Raw genomic sequence first — 18,453 nt, 5'->3', positions numbered from 1 at the left:
CTCACCATCGATGGTTAATCACTTCAGTATAATCCGGTATTAAGCATCCCTGTATACCCGAGTGTCTCACAGCCTCCACAGAGGAACCTGAGCAGAGGGCCGCGACCTGCCCGTCAGGCGCAGCGAAGACCATATTCCCTGGCGGGTGTCACTGGTGAAAACCCCTGGCGAGTTAGACTCCGCGCCTCTGCTTCAGATCTCGCCAATTCTCACTGTGTAATCTTCTAGAGTGCTCCAGAATATGACTTGTCCATATCTCAATCCACCTAACTTCTGCCTCCCTGCGACCTCCACTGGCTCACCCAGGTCATTACCGGGAACACAATCAGACCAGCCCGTGACACCAACAAGTAAGACACATGCAATAATAATAAAACATTTTCAAAAGCTTTTTCTGTATTACTCTTTCCCAAAAACCCTATGTATTAGAAACAAACCTACTGCCTTATACCCCTTTCAGACCGCAATAGGCAGATTGCAACTAAGAGACATATACGGGCGCTTCCCGGGTGCAACCCACCTGATCCCCTTTCACACCGCTGTCCCCAAAGCAAAGCTGTGATTTATTTGTGCTACTGGTAAAAGTTATACTTCCAGTACATTGCTACTGATAATGAGCTGTAACCAAAGCAGCAAAACACGGTACATTGCAAGGTGCATATCCAAATTCTGCAAGGTACTGATATTGACAACAAGTGGCTGGCAGATGGGTTATTTAACCAACGGGCTGGACATTTGGGCTTGACTGGCATTTGGCATTTTGGATGAGTCCCCTATTAAACAGGTAGATGATTATTGGGGTATATCCCTGCAATATGCTGTAGGCCTGCAAACTGGTGATGTGTGTGTAGCAAGTAGTGATTCTGTGCAAGTTATTTCTGCCAATGGGGATATGTCTCTGCAATTGTGCAGATTAATGTGGAAGGGATATCTCTGCAGTATGTGGTTTACAATGATATGTATCTAGCTACAAAATATGTGTAAACCTGGTTCGGGGAAACCACTCGGTGCTACTATACTAGGACTCTATTACTCTCCCTATAAGATCTTTGTTAAAAAATCCTTTATTATATAGGACATTAACACAAGGATGAAGCAAAATAAATAAACAATTAAATAATGATTTAATGTTCAGAAACTTGTAGAATTCATTGGGCTTTTCAGCACCCCCCCACCACCTGACCATTGTTTATATGTGACATACAGTAGACATCTTTGTCTCCATCTCCCACTGAACTTGGAATGCGTGATCGAGTTAACACAGTGGTACAGTATATACTGTATATACCCCTAGTGGTGTGTGTGTGTATTTTTCACACTTAGAATTCAATGGTTGAGTTTATTATATTTTATAGAGCAGGAATTTAGTTATTACATCTATGTTGTGTGTTACACTGGTGCTGCACTGTTACGCCATAGGCTGTACCCCACTGCATTCACATAAATATAAGCTGTGTGTCCAGGGCCAGATTAAGGGTGGTGGGGGCTCGGGGGCAACAAAGTTGTGGAGGCCCCATGACTATGCCCTGAGCACACCCCCGTCAGACACACCCTCCTTCCATCTACCCCCTACCAACTCTATCTTGACTTAATTTCTTCTGTCTACCTCCTACCATCGTCCATTTACCCCTACAGTCCCCTATTTACCCCTTCCTGCCTGTATTTACCCCCATAGTCCTCTACCCTCCCCCTCCTGTACTTACCCCCACAGTCCTCTCTCTACAACTCCTGTACGTACCCCCACAGTCGCACATTTTTAGCAAGAAAGACACTCATCGCAGCTGAGTAGATTGGGACTTTGAGCACCGAAAGTGGCTGTTTGGCATGACAGAAGCAATAGAGTAGGAGGACACATCTGTAACTTCATCACATTTATAGTGGCTGAGAGAGTAGGAGGGCAATTCACTTGTTTTTTCATGTCCGATCTCTCGTCTGAAGTTACGAGAGATTGCCAGGCAATATTCAAACAGTCAGCTTTTCGTACATTTCAGCTTGCCACCTCGGGAGACTATGAGCTAAAATGTATCCCTCCACTGCTATTAACACCCAAATGGAGCAACAATTGATTTGCACTGTCAGGTGCCATGTAGTTGCAGCCACGTGAAAAAATAATTGAATTACCCCCACGCCCCCTTAATGTGTATAATGTGTTGGATGAGAGAGATGGGGATAGGGTGAGAAAGCAAAGAGTAAAATGGTAAGCATGGGACCTGAGTATCATCTGCTGTAATAAGATTACATACCTCTTTCCAATAAATCTGAATTAAAGGACAGGACCACCAAATAGACAGCAGGACACCTTATTGTATATATATTTGCCAACACAAACCATAGGAGCAAGGGTGAATTTGATCCAGGTGGGTCCCAAATACCAGCAATAATAGTGCTTAAAGAAGTTTTCTTGAATACGCACAGTGATAGAACTACTGTATTTACAATCTTTGTTTTTATTTTTGACCAGTACTCGGGGAGGTCCATCATTTTTTAATCAAGGTTTCTAAAATTAAAAAACAAAAGTATATTTGACCTAGCGCCAGTCGGTCATTTTAATACCGGCTGCTTTTTACTGGGTATACTCACCCCACTTGAACAGATGTATACACAAAGGGGGTCATTCCGAGTTGTTCGCTCGCAAGCGGATTTTAGCAGATTTGCTCATGCTAAGCCGCCGCCTACTGGAAGTGAATCTTAGCATCTTAAAATTGCGAACGATGTATTCGCAATATTGCGATTACACACCTCGTAGCAGTTTCTGAGTAGCTTCAGACTTACTCGGCATCTGCGATCATTTCAGTGCTTGTCGTTCCTGGTTTGACGTCACAAACACACCCAGCGTTCGCCCAGACACTCCCCCGTTTCTCCAGCCACTCCTGCGTTTTTTCCGGAAACGGTAGCGTTTTTTCCCACACGCCCATAAAACGGCCTGTTTCCGCCCAGTAACACCCATTTCCTGTCAATCACATTACGATCGCCAGAACGATGAAAATGCCGTGAGTAAAATTCCTAAGTGCATAGCAAATTTACTTGGCGCAGTCGCAGTGCGGACATTGCGCATGCGCATTAAGCGGAAAATCGCTGCGATGCGAAGATTTTTACAGAGCAAACAACTCGGAATGACCCCCAGATGTATACACAAAGACTCCACTTGTGGAGAAAAAAAAGCGCTGGCATTTAAACATTTTAAGCAATTTAATAATTAGTATAATACATACATGTTACATACAAATAAAAATAAAAACAATGTTACAATGTATATAAAAAAAACACTTAAAATATGTATATTATGTCACCGGCCGGCAAGTACAAAAAGTGATATATTTTTTTATACATTGTAACTAGTGCTGTGCACCGGAAATTTTTCGGGTTTTGTGTTTTGGTTTCGGATTCGGTTCCGCTGCCGTGTTTTGGATTTGGACGCGTTTTGGCAAAACCTCCCTGAAAATTTTTTGTCGGATTCGGGTGTGTTTTGGATTCGGGTGTTTTTTTACAAAAAACCCTCAAAAACAGCTTAAATCATAGAATTTGGGAGTCATTTTGATCCCATAGTATCATTAACCTCAATAATCATAATTTCCACTAATTTTCAGTCTATTCTGAACACCTCACACCTCACAATATTATTTTTAGTCCTAAAATTTGCACCGAGGTCGCTGGATGACTAAGCTAAGCGACCCAAGTGGCCGACACAAACACCTGGCCCATCTAGGAGTGGCACTGCAGTGTCAGACAGGATGGCAGATTTAAAAAATAGTCCCCAAACAACACATGATGCAAAGAAAAAAAGAGGTGCACCAAGGTCGCTGGATGGCTAAGCTAAGCGACACAAGTGGCCGACACAAACACCTGGCCCATCTAGGAGTGGCACTGCAGTGTCAGACAGGATGGCACTTCAAAAAAAAAGTCCCCAAACAGCACATGATGCAAAGAAAAAAAGAGGCGCAATGAGGTAGCTGTGTGACTAAGCTAAGCGACCCAAGTGGCCGACACAAACATCTGGCCCATCTAGGAGTGGCACTGCAGTGTCAGACAGGATGTCAGATTTAAAAAATAGTCCCCAAACAGCACATGATGCAAAGAAAAAAGGAGGTGCACCAAGGTTGCTGGATGGCTAAGCTAAGCGACCCAAGTGGCCGACACAAACACCTGGCCCATCTAGGAGTGGCACTGCAGTGTCAGACAGGATGGCAGATTTAAAAAAATAGTCCCCAAACAGCACATGATGCAAAGAAAAAAAGAGGTGCACCAAGGTCGCTGGATGGCTAAGCTAAGCAAGTGGCCGACACAAACACCTGGCCCATCTAGGAGTGGCACTGCAGTGTCAGGCAGGATGGCACTTCAAAAAAATAGTCCCCAAACAGCACATGATGCAAAGAAAAAAAGAGGTGCACCAAGGTCGCTGGATGGCTAAGCTAAGCGACACAAGTGGCCGACACAAACACCTGGCCCATCTAGGAGTGGCACTGCAGTGTCAGACAGGATGGCACTTCAAAAAAAAAGTCCCCAAACAGCACATGATGCAAAGAAAAAAAGAGGCGCAATGAGGTAGCTGTGTGACTAAGCTAAGCGACCCAAGTGGCCGACACAAACATCTGGCCCATCTAGGAGTGGCACTGCAGTGTCAGACAGGATGTCAGATTTAAAAAATAGTCCCCAAACAGCACATGATGCAAAGAAAAAAGGAGGTGCACCAAGGTTGCTGGATGGCTAAGCTAAGCGACCCAAGTGGCCGACACAAACACCTGGCCCATCTAGGAGTGGCACTGCAGTGTCAGACAGGATGGCAGATTTAAAAAAATAGTCCCCAAACAGCACATGATGCAAAGAAAAAAAGAGGTGCACCAAGGTCGCTGGATGGCTAAGCTAAGCGACGCAAGTGGCCGACACAAACACCTGGCCCATCTAGGAGTGGCACTGCAGTGTCAGGCAGGATGGCACTTCAAAAAAATAGTCCCCAAACATCACATGATGCAAAGAAAAATGAAAGAAAAAAGAGGTGCAAGATGGAATTGTCCTTGGGCCCTCCCACCCACCCTTATGTTGTATAAACAGGACATGCACACTTTAACAAACGCATCATTTCAGCGACAGGGTCTGCAACATGACTGTGACTGAAATGACTGGTTGGTTTGGGCCCCCACCAAAAAGAAGCAATCAATCTCTCCTTGCACTAACTGGCTCTACAGAGGCAAGATGTCCACCTCCTCCTCATTGTCCGATTCCTCACCCCTTTCATTGTGTACATCCCCCTCCTCACAGATTATTAATTCGTCCACACTGGAATCCACCATCTCAGGTCCCTGTGTACTTTCTGGAGGCAATTGCTGGTGAATGTCTCCACGGAGGAATTGATTATAATTAATTTTGATGAACATCATCTTCTCCACATTTTCTGGAAGTAACCTCGTACGCCGATTGCTGACAAGGTGAGCGGCTGCACTAAACACTCTTTCGGAGTACACACTGGAGGGGGGGCAACTTAGGTAAAATAAAGCCAGTTTGTGCAAGAGCCTCCAAATTGCCTCTTTTTCCTGCTAGTATACGCACAGACTGTCTGACGTGCCTACTTGGATGCGGTCACTCATATAATCCTCCACCATTCTTTCAATAGTGACAGAATCATATGCAGTGACAGTAGACGACATGTCAGTAATTGTTGGCAGGTCCTTCAGTCCGGACCAGATGTCAGCACTCGCTCCAGACTGCCTTGCATCACCGCCAGCGGGTGGGCTCGGAATTCTTAGCCTTTTCCTCGCAGCCCCAGTTGCGGGAAAATGTGAAGGAGGAGCTGTTGACGGGTCACGTTCCGCTTGACTTGACAATTTTCTCACCAGCAGGTCTTTGAACCTCTGCAGACTTGTGTCTGCCGGAAAGAGAGATACAACGTAGGTTTTAAATCTAGGATCGAGCACGGTGGCCAAAATGTAGTGCTCTGATTTCAACAGATTGACCACCCGTGAATCCTGGTTAAGCGAATTAAGGGCTCCATCCACAAGTCCCACATGCCTAGCGGAATCGCTCTGTTTTAGCTCCTCCTTCAATGTCTCCAGCTTCTTCTGCAAAAGCCTGATGAGGGGAATGACCTAACTCAGGCTGGCAGTGTCTGAACTGACTTCACGTGTGGCAAGTTCAAAGGGTTGCAGAACCTTGCACAACGTTGAAATACTTCTCCACTGCGCTTGAGTCAGGTGCATTCCCCCTCCTTTGCCTATATCGTAGGCAGATGTATAGGCTTGAATGGCCTTTTGCTGCTCCTCCATCCTCTGAAGCATATAGAGGGTTGAATGCCACCTCGTTACCACCTCTTGCTTCAGGTGATGGCAGGGCAGGTTCAGGACTGTTTGCTGGTGCTCCAGTCTTCGGCACGCGGTGGCTGAATGCCGAAAGTGGCCCGCAATTCTTCGGGCCACCGACAGCATCTCTTGCACGCCCCTGTCGTTTTTTAAATAATTCTGCACCACCAAATTCAATGTATGTGCAAAACATGGGACGTGCTGGAATTTGCCCAGATGTAATGCACGCACAATATTGGTGTCGTTGTCCGATGTCACAAATCCCCAGGAGAGTCCAATTGGGGTAAGCCATTCTGCGATGATGTTCCTCAGTTTCTGTAAGAGGTTGTCAGCTGTGTGCCTCTTATGGAAAGCGGTGATACAAAGCGTAGCCTGCCTAGGAACGAGTTGGCGTTTGCGAGATGCTGCTACTGGTGCCGCCGCTGCTGTTCTTGCTGCGGGAGGCAATACATCTACCCAGTGGGCTGTCACAGTCATATAGTCCTGAGTCTGCCCTGCTCCACTTGTCCACATGTCCGTGGTTAAGTGGACATTGGGTACAACTGCATTTTTTAGGACACTTTGACTCTTTTTCTGACGTCTGTGTACATTTTCGGTATCGCCTGCCTAGAGAAATGGAACCTAGATGGTATTTGGTACCGGGGACACAGTACCTCAATCAAGTCTCTAGTTCCCTGTGAATTAACGGTGGATACCGGAAACACGTTTCTCACCACCCAGGCTGCCAAGGCCTGAGTTATCCGTTTTGCAGCAGGATGACTGCTGTGATATTTCATCTTCCTCGCAAAGGACTGTTGGACAGTCAATTGCTTACTGGAAGTAGTACAAGTGGTCTTCCGACTTCCCCTCTGGGATGACGATCGACTCCCAGCAGCAACAACAGCAGCGCCAGCAGCGGTAGGCATTACACTCAAGGATGCATCGGAGGAATCCCAAGCAGGAGAGGACTCGTCAGACTTGACAGTGACATGGCCTGCAGGACTATTGGCTTTCCTGTGTAAGGAGGAAATTGACACTGAGGGAGTTGGTGGTGTGGTTTGCAGGAGCTTGGTTACAAGAGGAAGGGATTTAGTGGTCAGTGGACTGCTTCCGCTGTCATCCAAAGTTTTTGAACTTGTCACTGACTTCTGATGAATGCGGTCCAGGTGACGTATAAGGGAGGATGTTCCTAGGTGGTTAACGTCCTTACCCCTACTTAATACAGCTTGACAAAGGCAACACACGGCTTGACACCAGTTGTCTGCATTTCTGTTGAAATAATTCCACACCGAAGAGGTAATTTTTTTTGTAATTTGACCAGGCATGTCAATGGCCATATTCGTCCCACGGACAACAGGTGTCTCCCCGGGTGCCTGACTTAAACAAACCACCTCACCATCAGAATCCTCCTTGTCAATTTCCTCCCCAGCGCCAGCAACACCCATATCCTCATCCTGGTGTACTTCAACAGTGACATCTTCAATTTGACTATCAGGAACTGGACTGCGGGTGCTCCTTCCAGCACTTGCAGGGGGCGTGCAAATGGTGTAAGGCGCAACCTCTTCCAGTCCAGTGTTGGGAAGGTCAGGCATCGCAACCGACACAATTGGACTCTCCTTGGGGATTTGTGATTTAGAAGAACGCACAGTTCTTTGCTGTGCTTTTGCCATCTTAACTCTTAAGTTTTCTAGCAGGAGGATGAGTGCTTCCATCCTCAGGTGAAGCTGAACCACTAGCCTTGAACATAGGCCAGGGCCTCAGCCGTTCCTTGCCACTCCGTGTCGTAAATGGCACATTGGCAAGTTTACGCTTCTCCTCAACCGATTTTGATTTAGATTTTTGGGTTATTTTACTGAGCTTTATTTTTTTGGATTTTACATGCTCTCTATTATGACATTGGGCATCGGCCTTGGCAGATGATGTTGATGGCATTTCATCGTCTCGGCCATGACTAGTGGCAGCAGCTTCAGCACGAGGTGGAAGTGGATCTTGATCTTTCCCTATTTTACCCTCCACATTTTTGTTCTCCATTTTTTAATGTGTGGAATTATATGCCAGTAATATATCAATAGCAATGGCCTACTACTATATATACTGTGCACAACTGAAATGCACCACAGGTATGGATGGATAGTATACTTGACGACACAGAGGTAGGTAGAGCAGTGGCCTACTGTACCGTACTGCTATATATTATATACTGGTGGACAGCAAACTGTGCAAAACTGAAATGCACCACAGGTATGGATGGATAGTATACTTGACGACACAGAGGTAGGTAGAGCAGTGGCCTACTGTACTGTACTGCTATATAGTATATACTGGTGGACAGCAAACTGTGCAAAACTGAAATGCACCACAGGTATGGATGGATAGTACACTTGACGACACAGAGGTAGGTAGAGCAGTGGCCTACTGTACCGTACTGCTATATATTATATACTGGTGGACAGCAAACTGTGCAAAACTGAAATGCACCACAGGTATGGATGGATAGTATACTTGACGACACAGAGGTAGGTAGAGCAGTGGCCTACTGTACCGTACTGCTATATAGTATATACTGGTGGACAGCAAACTGTGCAAAACTGAAATGCACCACAGGTATGGATGGATAGTATACTTGACGACACAGAGGTAGGTAGAGCAGTGGCCTACTGTACCGTACTGCTATATATTATATACTGGTGGACAGCAAACTGTGCAAAACTGAAATGCACCACAGGTATGGATGGATAGTATACTTGACGACACAGAGGTAAGTAGAGCAGTGGCCTACTGTACCGTACTGCTATATAGTATATACTGGTGGTCAGCAAACTGTGCAAAACTGAAATGCACCACAGGTATGGATGGATAGTATACTTGACGACACAGAGGTAGGTAGAGCAGTGGCCTACTGTACCGTACTGCTATATATTATATACTGGTGGACAGCAAACTGTGCAAAACTGAAATGCACCACAGGTATGGATGGATAGTATACTTGACGACACAGAGGTAAGTAGAGCAGTGGCCTACTGTACCGTACTGCTATATAGTATATACTGGTGGTCAGCAAACTGTGCAAAACTGAAATGCACCACAGGTATGGATGGATAGTATACTTGACGACACAGAGGTAGGTAGAGCAGTGCACTACTGTACCGTACTGCTATATATATAGTTATACTGGTGGTCAGCAAAATTCTGCACTGTCCTCCTACTATATACTACAATGCAGCACAGATATGGAGCGTTTTTCAGGCAGAGAACGTATAATACTGGTGGTCACTGGTCAGCAAAACTCTGCACTGTCCTCCTACTATATAATACTGCTGGTCCCCAGTCCCCACAATAAAGCAATTAGCACACTGAGCACAGATATTTGCAGCACACTGAGCACAGTCAGATATGGAGCGTTTTTCAGGCAGAGAACGTAGATATTTGCACTTGCAGCACACTGAGCACAGATATTTGCAGCACACTGAGCACAGATATTTGCAGCACAATTTGCAGCCCACTGAACATAGAAACTGAGAGGACGCCAGCCACGTCCTCTCACGATCATCTCCAATGCACGAGTGAAAAATGGCAGCGACGCGCGGCTCCTTATATAGAATACGAATCTCGCGAGAATACGACCGCGGGATGATGACGTTCGGGCGCACTCGGGTTAACCGAGCAAGGCGGGAGGATCTGAGTTGCTTGGACCCATGAAAAAAAAGGTGAAGTTCGGGCGGGTTCGGAACCCGAGGATCCAAACCCGCTCATCACTAATTGTAATATTGTTTTTATTTTTATTTTTATGTAACATGTATGTATTATACTAATTATTAAATTGCTTAAATTGTTTAAATACGAGCGCTTTTTTCTGCACAAGTGGAGACTTTGTGTATACTTTTAAAATGAAGACAGCAACATGACCCCTGCCAGATGACTCTGTGGATGGGTTGCCTTGATTGTCACTCCCTCAGCAAACACTTGGGGACTTCTTAAGTCTCCCTCCTTATCAAAGTACATCTTGGTCCATGCCTCTCACAGCTGGTGCTCCCAGGAGCCACTGCACTGGATAATTCACTCTCCTCATGTAACTCTCCCTTCAATTCCCTCAAGACCAGGACAGTCACTAGTATATTATAGAATACTCTTAGCCTTATGCTAGTATTACTTTATAGATTCACCATAAGCGTATCTAATTTACCCATATACAAAGTGCATTGTATACATATAAGTTTCTACTTACAGTATACCCCTTTCAGATATGAGCTGGGGATCTGACATTGCCCCTGACTTCGAGTTTATGAACACAGCTTCAACCCATGTCCCAGTTAGGTATCCCCTTTCACACTACACCTTGGACCCTGGAAATTCTTGGATCGAAGCCATTCACACAGAACCTATGTCTGCCTTGGCATTCAGTGTGAGTCATTGAAAACGGGATGCTTGTTTTTTGGCTCACAATAATTAGCTCATGAAAACTGGTTGGGGACTTGGCTGCTGGGTGGAGACTGCATGGTTTTAAAAATGGCTGATGAGTTAATACTGAGTAGCCCGAAGTGTTTGGTTTACCTTTATCTTCACTCCAGTGAGGCATAGTGTCAGAAATGCCATCAGTACGACTGTCATGTGCTATGCTGCCTGCAGATGAGGTCATCAGCAAGTGCCCCAAACAGCCAATCAAATATTTTCAGAGCAACCTGGGTCTAAAACTAGGTTTACACCACAGGTGAATTGGGTCGGTCCCATGAATAACCCTGGTACTGAGTAGGGTCACGGACCTCGGACATCTCACCAGTGTTAGGTCTGTTCACACATAGCCGACATCCCGGTCAAGCCGCAAGCCCCGGCAACACCCACGTGTATAAAAGTTATGTCTGAAATGGGTATTATATTATTTAACTTCGCAAATTTAATATATAATATCCATAATCCCCATATATAAATATATTTTTGGCTTACTGAAATATTTATTATCCAGATAAGATTTTATTTACACATATCCAAAATGACAAAGAACATTGGCTGCATTATTGGGATATTTGCCTCATATTGGCCTCAAAATCTCATTAGGATAGATCAGAGGTTCTCAAACGCGGTCCTCAAGGCACCCCAACGGTCCAGGTTTTAAGTATATCCATGGCTCAGAACAGATGGTTAAATCAAATTGACTGAAGTACTAATTAAGTCACCTGTGGCCAAGCATAGATTTACTTAGAAACATTGAATTTGATGGCAGATAAGTCAAGAACCACTTGGTCAATCTAGTCTGCCCCTTTTTTTATCCTTTAGGTAATCTCATCCCTTTTTGAACCTTAAGGCAGAGCCGGCCCTAGCTATAGGCAGACTAGGCAATTGCCTAGGGCACCTGCCTTCACATAGTGACCGGCTCAGATTTCATTGGTGGTCCGTGGGGCACCCGATGTGAGGTGGCGCCAGCGACTCTGCCGTGGTATATCTGAGCAGAGCCGCCTGCGGTAGCGCAGCGGCTGGAGCGGGTGCAGAGACTGTACCTAATACTACGGACAGATGCGGCGCCGCTGTAGGGGAAGTCTGGGTATTCCAGCGCCGGTTGCCCCCTCACAAATATGGCCGCCGCTCCGGGAGGAGGGCTGTTGCGCACGCCCAGCAGCAGCAGCTCCTCCTCCCATGGTCCTTTGTGGAGTCAGTCAGACTCCGGTCACTGCGCCACCACTAATAAGCCCAAGCCAGCGGCCTTCTACCCCCAACCGCAAAGCAGCATCTCAAAAAGTGTAGGGGCAGTCCAGGTCAGCATTACATTTATTTAAAACAGTAATTAATTTATTCAACATTTTGCCAGGGTATGTATATATATATATATATATATATATACACATACTGTCAGTGAGGCGGGGATGGTGCCGCTGTCACTGATGCAGGGATTGTGTCGCTGTCAGTGAGGTGGGGATTGAGCTGCTGTGACTGATGTGCTGCTGTCAGTGAGGTGAGTATTGTGCTGCTGTCAGTGAGGCAGGGATTGTGCCGCTGTCAGTGAGGCGGGGATGGTGCCACTGTCAGTGAGGCGGGGATTGTGTCGCTGTCAGTGAGGTGGGGATTGAGCTGCTGTGACTGATGGAGTGATGTGCTGCTGTCAGTGAGGTGGGGATTGAGCTGCTCTGACTGATGGAGTGATGTGCTGCTGTCAGTGAGGCGGGGATAGTGCCACTGTCAGTGAGGCGGGGATTGTATTGCTGTCAGTGAGGTGGGGATTGAGCTGCTGTGACTGATGGAGTGATGTGCTGCTGTCAGTGAGGTGGGGATGTGCTGCTGTCAGTGAGGCGGTGATTGTGCTGCGGTCAGTGAGGCAGGGATGTGCTGCTGTGACTGATGGAGTGATATGCTGCTGTCAGTGAGGCTGGGATTGTGCCGCTGTGACTGATGGATTGATGTGCTGTTGTCAGTGAGGCGGGAATGTGCTGCTGTCAGTGAGGCGAGGGATGTGCCTCTGCCAGTGAGGCAGGGATTGTGCTGCTGTCAGTGAGATAGTGTTGTACACTCAGGGCCGGTTCTAGACCTTGTGGTGCACAGGGCGAAAGTTTCCATTGGCGTCCGCCCCCCCCCCCAGTAGATAAAACAGGCTTACAGCGTGCCGTAGGCGCGCGCCAAAACATAGGGGTGTGGCGTCATAGGGAGTGGCCACAGTTGTGCCCCCAGTAGATATGCCCCCTGTAGCTTTGCCCCCTGTAGCTATGCCCACAGTAGTTGTGCCACCTGTAGTTTTGCCCCCAGTAGATTTGCCCACTGTAGTTTTGCCCCCTGTAGCTGTGCCCTCAGTAGTTGTGCCCCCTGTAGTTGTGCCCCCTGTAGCTGTGCCCCCCGTACTTTTGCCCCAGTAGTTCTGCCCCCTGTAGCTGTGCCCCATGTAGCTGTGCCCCCAGTAGCTGTGGCAAGAGCTGCTACGGTGTACACTGACACTATACAAGGTCCATTACATACAAACTGACACTATACAAGGGTCCATTACATACAAACTGACACTATACAAGGGTCCATTATATACATACTGACACTATGCATGGTCCACTATATAAATACTGACCCTATATTATGGTCCATACACACACTGACACTATACAGGGGTTCATACACACATTGATACTATACAAGGGTCCTTTATATGTGATTGCGGGGAGGGTGGGCTAGCGAGGGACTTCTAATGTAATAAAGCAGGACTGTTGGGCTGTATTAGCAGCAGGGCTGATGCAGCACGGGCACCGATCCTCATGATTCTCCTCCCACTCTACCTCCATTGCTGTGATCCCCGCCTGACAGGGGATGTGTGTGGGGGGTTAATGGTTGTTAATGGTGCTGGCGGGGTGGTACCCTGTCACCCTTTTCCAGTCACCCACTATCTCCCCGTTACCCCTGTCTTCCCAGTCACCCACTACCTCTGTGTCACTTACTATCTCGGTCATCCACTATCTCCCTGTCACCCTCTCACCATGTCACCCACTCTCTCCCCAGTCACCCACTTTCTCCCTGTCACCTTCTCCCAGTCACCCACTATCTCCACAAGGAAGGGGGGGGGGGGCACCAAACAGAATTTTGCCTAGGGCATCAAAATAGCTAGGGCCGGCTCTGCCTTAAGGGCCCTACACACTAGAAGACATGACCAATGTAGATGTACAATGTGGAAGATGAGCAATTTCCCTTGAACTTCCCAGAGCCCTGATAAACAAAATTGAGTGTACACACTAAGCAATTTTTCAAACAATTTGAAAGACGAAAGATATCTTTGGAATTGGCACCTTTTTTACATATTTTAATATTGGGGAGGCATTTCTGGGTGTGTGGGCAGGGCTGTAGAAGGGGAAACCAATGAAGCTTTTTTTATCACCCACTGCCCCACCAACTTCCACTGTGCCACCAGCTTAATAAAAAAATAATTATAGTAGGTTCAATAAAAAAATAATATTTATATATATATATATATATATACAAAACACAATAGTATCTTTATCTCGCGCCAACCTGGGAGCAGCACTTCGGGAGAGATCTTTGTTGGAAGACCTCAAAACATACAGAATAAAACACAAATTCCCAAGTGCGCTAAGATGGAATGTATTTACACACTTCTTCAGGCGATAATTTCGTCAGAATGTAGACTGGAGGATATTTAAAACTGGGGACCTGTAACCGACACCCCTCACCAAAATAGTCACCCAAACAAGAGGCCAATCGGCCAATTAGTAAAAAGTTGTTTAATAACATGTAATTGAACATATGAGTTTTTGCACAGTTCACAATATAAAATTATATGAATAAAATACAACCAAAAGAATACACAGACAACACGTTTGCGAGATGGATCCTAGATACCCCTCACCTTTTGCATGGTGCGAGCTCGACAGGGAGTATCTTCACAAACTAGATTGTGATCCTTTGACTGACAAACCCAACGCGTTTCGTCTTATCGACTTCATCAGGGGTAACTTGTTTGGGAGATAATAAAAATAATTCTATTTAATACTGCTATTGAAAAATTGGGGGAATTATGTATACGTAATATAAAAACAGTACCTACCGAGTATAGAAAGAGGACTAATTTGCTCTCGATGGATTTGTATAAATGATCCTATCCTAAAATAGATATAAACAACACATTCTTACATGTTTTCATTTGACGGAACTAATGAAACATTATTAATATTATTATAGTTGTCGACTAGACATACCTCAAAAAAGGATTATTCGAAATATGTCGGGACTTAATAAGTGGAGCTCTTATATCCGGACTCCTAATGGATATTTCTTCTAAAAAGTATAACCAATTAAGTGATGATGTTTTATGGACTGCCTAATAGAGAGAGAAAGGGAGAATCCAATATGGACCAATTTAGGTAGTCAGCTGCCTATTTGGTTCTATTAGCTGATCATAGGAAATACCATACCTTAAAGATAGTTTTGGCGTAAAATCTTTGTCAAACCGCCTATAGGAATTATTGATTCCAGGCTCCTAGGAGTGCTGACAACCGAATATCGGCATTTTAGTAAACTACCTAATAGAAAACAAAAATGATGTTATTCACAAAAACATACCTATTGATATAATTTAATAATTAAGGTAATTTGGTGATCCAATTTACTATAGCCATACCTAAAAAATGGTATCCACTTTTAAGAACCGAGACAACTTCTAATTCAAATATTGACCTTCATACAGTAGAAAACTCTGAAAATATCAATATTAATTTTTATTGTTTAATATTAATTTTTAATGAAAGGTGTGTCAGTCATTGAGAATCACTTACATATAAGTGTACATACCCAGAATTAAATGGCTGGTTTGACAATCTCAAAGGTATAAATGATGTGGCTTCCTCAATAGGTCTCACAGAATGGATCTTTTTAGAAAAATGGAAACATTATCACTATTTCCAAAAGGCATAGTTCTAACCACAACAACTTCAAATTAGTCTCATAAAAAACAATCCTTTCAGCAGATGGAGACATTGTCACCATTTGCAAGAGGCACAATTCTGATGGTGAGTATAATACCTATATTCACTGTGTCTTATAAAAAAGGCTTTTCAGGAAATATTGTCACTATTTATAAAGGGCACAGTTCTAATAAAGTTAGTACCAGCCTTAACCTTTATAGTGATTGATTCCAATAAACCATCAGGAAAATTATTTACATAGTAATTAATTAGAGCCTTCAAAAAATTAAACAAACAAAGATAATAGACAAATAATCAATTCCAATAAACCAGCAAGAGATTTACATTCACAGTTATTAACTGAAGCCTTCAGAAAAATGAAACAAACAGAGATGATGTGTGCACTCACCCTGGGAAAACTTTAGCTGCATGTGGAAGTCACAGAGTAAAGCAGTGATTGCTGCAGCTGCTATTTAAATTACTTGCCTGCATACATCACTTCCTTTAATTAGAGATGGCTTCTAATAGTTAAATCATCCTAAATGAAGGTTAAACTTTACTTATAGATTCATACTTCACTTCTATGAGGATCCACAAATAAAATTGCCTGCTTCCAATATGTTGTGCCTTTAGCTAATGTACTTGGTAAACTTTTTATTCATGTTAAAAAGGCTAAATTGCTCACACCTGACCGGAAGACCGTATTTCCGGTGTGCGTTCCACCTACTGTGACATCACCAAAAAGGCTGTTTTAATGGCGCAACCTCTCCCACGGGTCATCCCTTCTCTCTGACGCGTACCACATCTGACGCGTCTCTCTGACGCGTAACGCATCAGGGGACATGTAGTCTCCTTCTCATAGACCTCCCCTCCCCTCTGACGAGCAACGCGTCATGGGGCACGTTATTACCTTCCCCTGACGCATACCGCGTTACTGGTCCTGTGGGTCGGATCGGCCTAGGCCTTTATTCATATAATTTTATATTGTGAACTGTGCAAAAACTCATATGTTCAATTACATGTTATTAAAACAACTTTTTACTAATTGGCCGATTGGCCTCTTGTTTGGGTGACTATTTTGGTTAGGGGTGTCGGTTACAGGTCCCCAGTTTTAAATATCCTCCAGTCTATATATATATATATATATATATACACACACACACACACATATATATATATGAGGGAGAGAGAGAGAAATATATACAGACCAGAGTGCCCAGCACTCCTATTAAGACCGCGTTACTGCGCCTCCACAAATAATAGTCACATAAAGTTCAAAGGTGCGGAACTCCTAGCGGCTTGAATAAAGGACAACAGCAGGGCATGCGTGTAGACATTTCAATGCTTTTATTGTGGCAAAAAAGACCTGATGACAATGCCACAATAAAGGCATTGAAACATTTTCTACATGCATGCCCTGCTGTTGTCCTTTACTGAAGCTGCTAGGAGTGCCGCACCTTCGGACTTTATTTTATATATATATATATATATATATATATATATATAGAGTCCAAATAGGCAGCACTCCCAATGTAACAATCACAAGCCGTAGGTGCCTTCCGTAGGAGTCCCCAGCACGGGGTATTCCAATTTGTAGTCTACCGTCGGCGGCACTCAGAAAATATACTGCAAACACAGGTATGTGCTAATCAACGTTTCAAGGAATTTATTACCTCGTCATCAGGATACAAAAGACAAACACAAACGTACATTTAAAGACCTGCACCTCACCACGTGACGACGGCTGGCTCCGGAAGCTGGAAGACGGCGCCCACTGATGACGACATCATCCTAACCACCGTTGCCATAACAACCGCAATAATCAAACACTGTGACACAAGAAAATGACATCATAAGGTTACATTCCCATAACAGTACAGTGTGTAGTCAATCAGGTTTACATAAAATAATATCTCAATTTGACTAGAATCACTGGGGTTGAACTAACAGGGTATTAAACAAGTATTAAAAAACACCTGAGTTCAAAAAGCGTAATATATTCCGACTAAAGATGATCAGTGTCATCCATACATCATCCAAATAATTAAAACATATAGACTATCCAGAGAATATTAGATGTCAATCAGACCTTAAAGGAAACAGTGTAGCCCTAAGCTCTCATTAAGACCTTTAGGCGCCAAGGTGTTCAGTCTATGTATCCACCTGGATTCACAGCGCAATAAAGCTAGTGATCTGTCGCCCCCCCGAATACTAGATGGAATATGATCGATGATCATATATCTAAGGGTTGACAAATTATGTCCGGCTTTCACGAAGTGTCTAGAAACCGGTTGATCACTATGGCCCTTCTCAAGTGCATTTCTAATGGACAGTCTGTGGGTGGCCATACGTTCCCGTAGGGTTCTGTCCGTTTTACCTACGTAACTTAAACCACAAGGACATGTAATCATATACACAATGTACCTGGTGGTGCAAGTTACCCGATGTTTAATGAGATATTTTTTGCCACTATATGGGTGTCTGAAACTATCACCAGCTACCATATAACGACAGGTGGTGCAATTTAGACACTTAAAGCACCCGTTTTTTCTGGCCAGAAAATGAGTTTCCGGGGTTGCATCTTTGGATATATTAGTCCTAACCACCCAATCATAAATGTTTTTGCCTCTAGTATAACAATGCATTATCCTTTTATCTTGAAGATTTAAATTTTTATCTGTGCACACTATAGGCCACAGATTTTTTGTTATTGACCTAATGTCATTACTTTTGTCATTGTAGTGATTAACCCAAGGTAAATACGTAGTGTTAGCCTTCTTATTCCTAGCGATTAAAAGTTGCTC

The 18,453-nt window shown here is 44.5% G+C and overlaps 1 long non-coding RNA gene across 1 annotated transcript; it reads right to left on the bottom strand.

Annotated features, from left to right (window-relative positions):
- Positions 1-14,797: 14,797 nt before the first annotated feature.
- LOC134910538 (uncharacterized) lies at positions 14,798-15,247 on the bottom strand. Its single transcript, XR_010176235.1, has 3 exons — positions 15,161-15,247; positions 14,945-15,066; positions 14,798-14,849 (listed from the first exon to the last, which is right to left on the bottom strand). It is a non-coding gene; the product is annotated as an uncharacterized LOC134910538 (long non-coding RNA).
- Between the last annotated feature and the right edge of the window lie 3,206 nt (positions 15,248-18,453).

This window comes from Pseudophryne corroboree, chromosome 1, assembly GCF_028390025.1.
Source record: "Pseudophryne corroboree isolate aPseCor3 chromosome 1, aPseCor3.hap2, whole genome shotgun sequence".
NCBI lineage: Eukaryota > Metazoa > Chordata > Amphibia > Anura > Myobatrachidae > Pseudophryne > Pseudophryne corroboree.
Note: the sequence above shows the minus strand (reverse complement) of the source record. Positions and strands in the feature narration are given on the sequence as shown.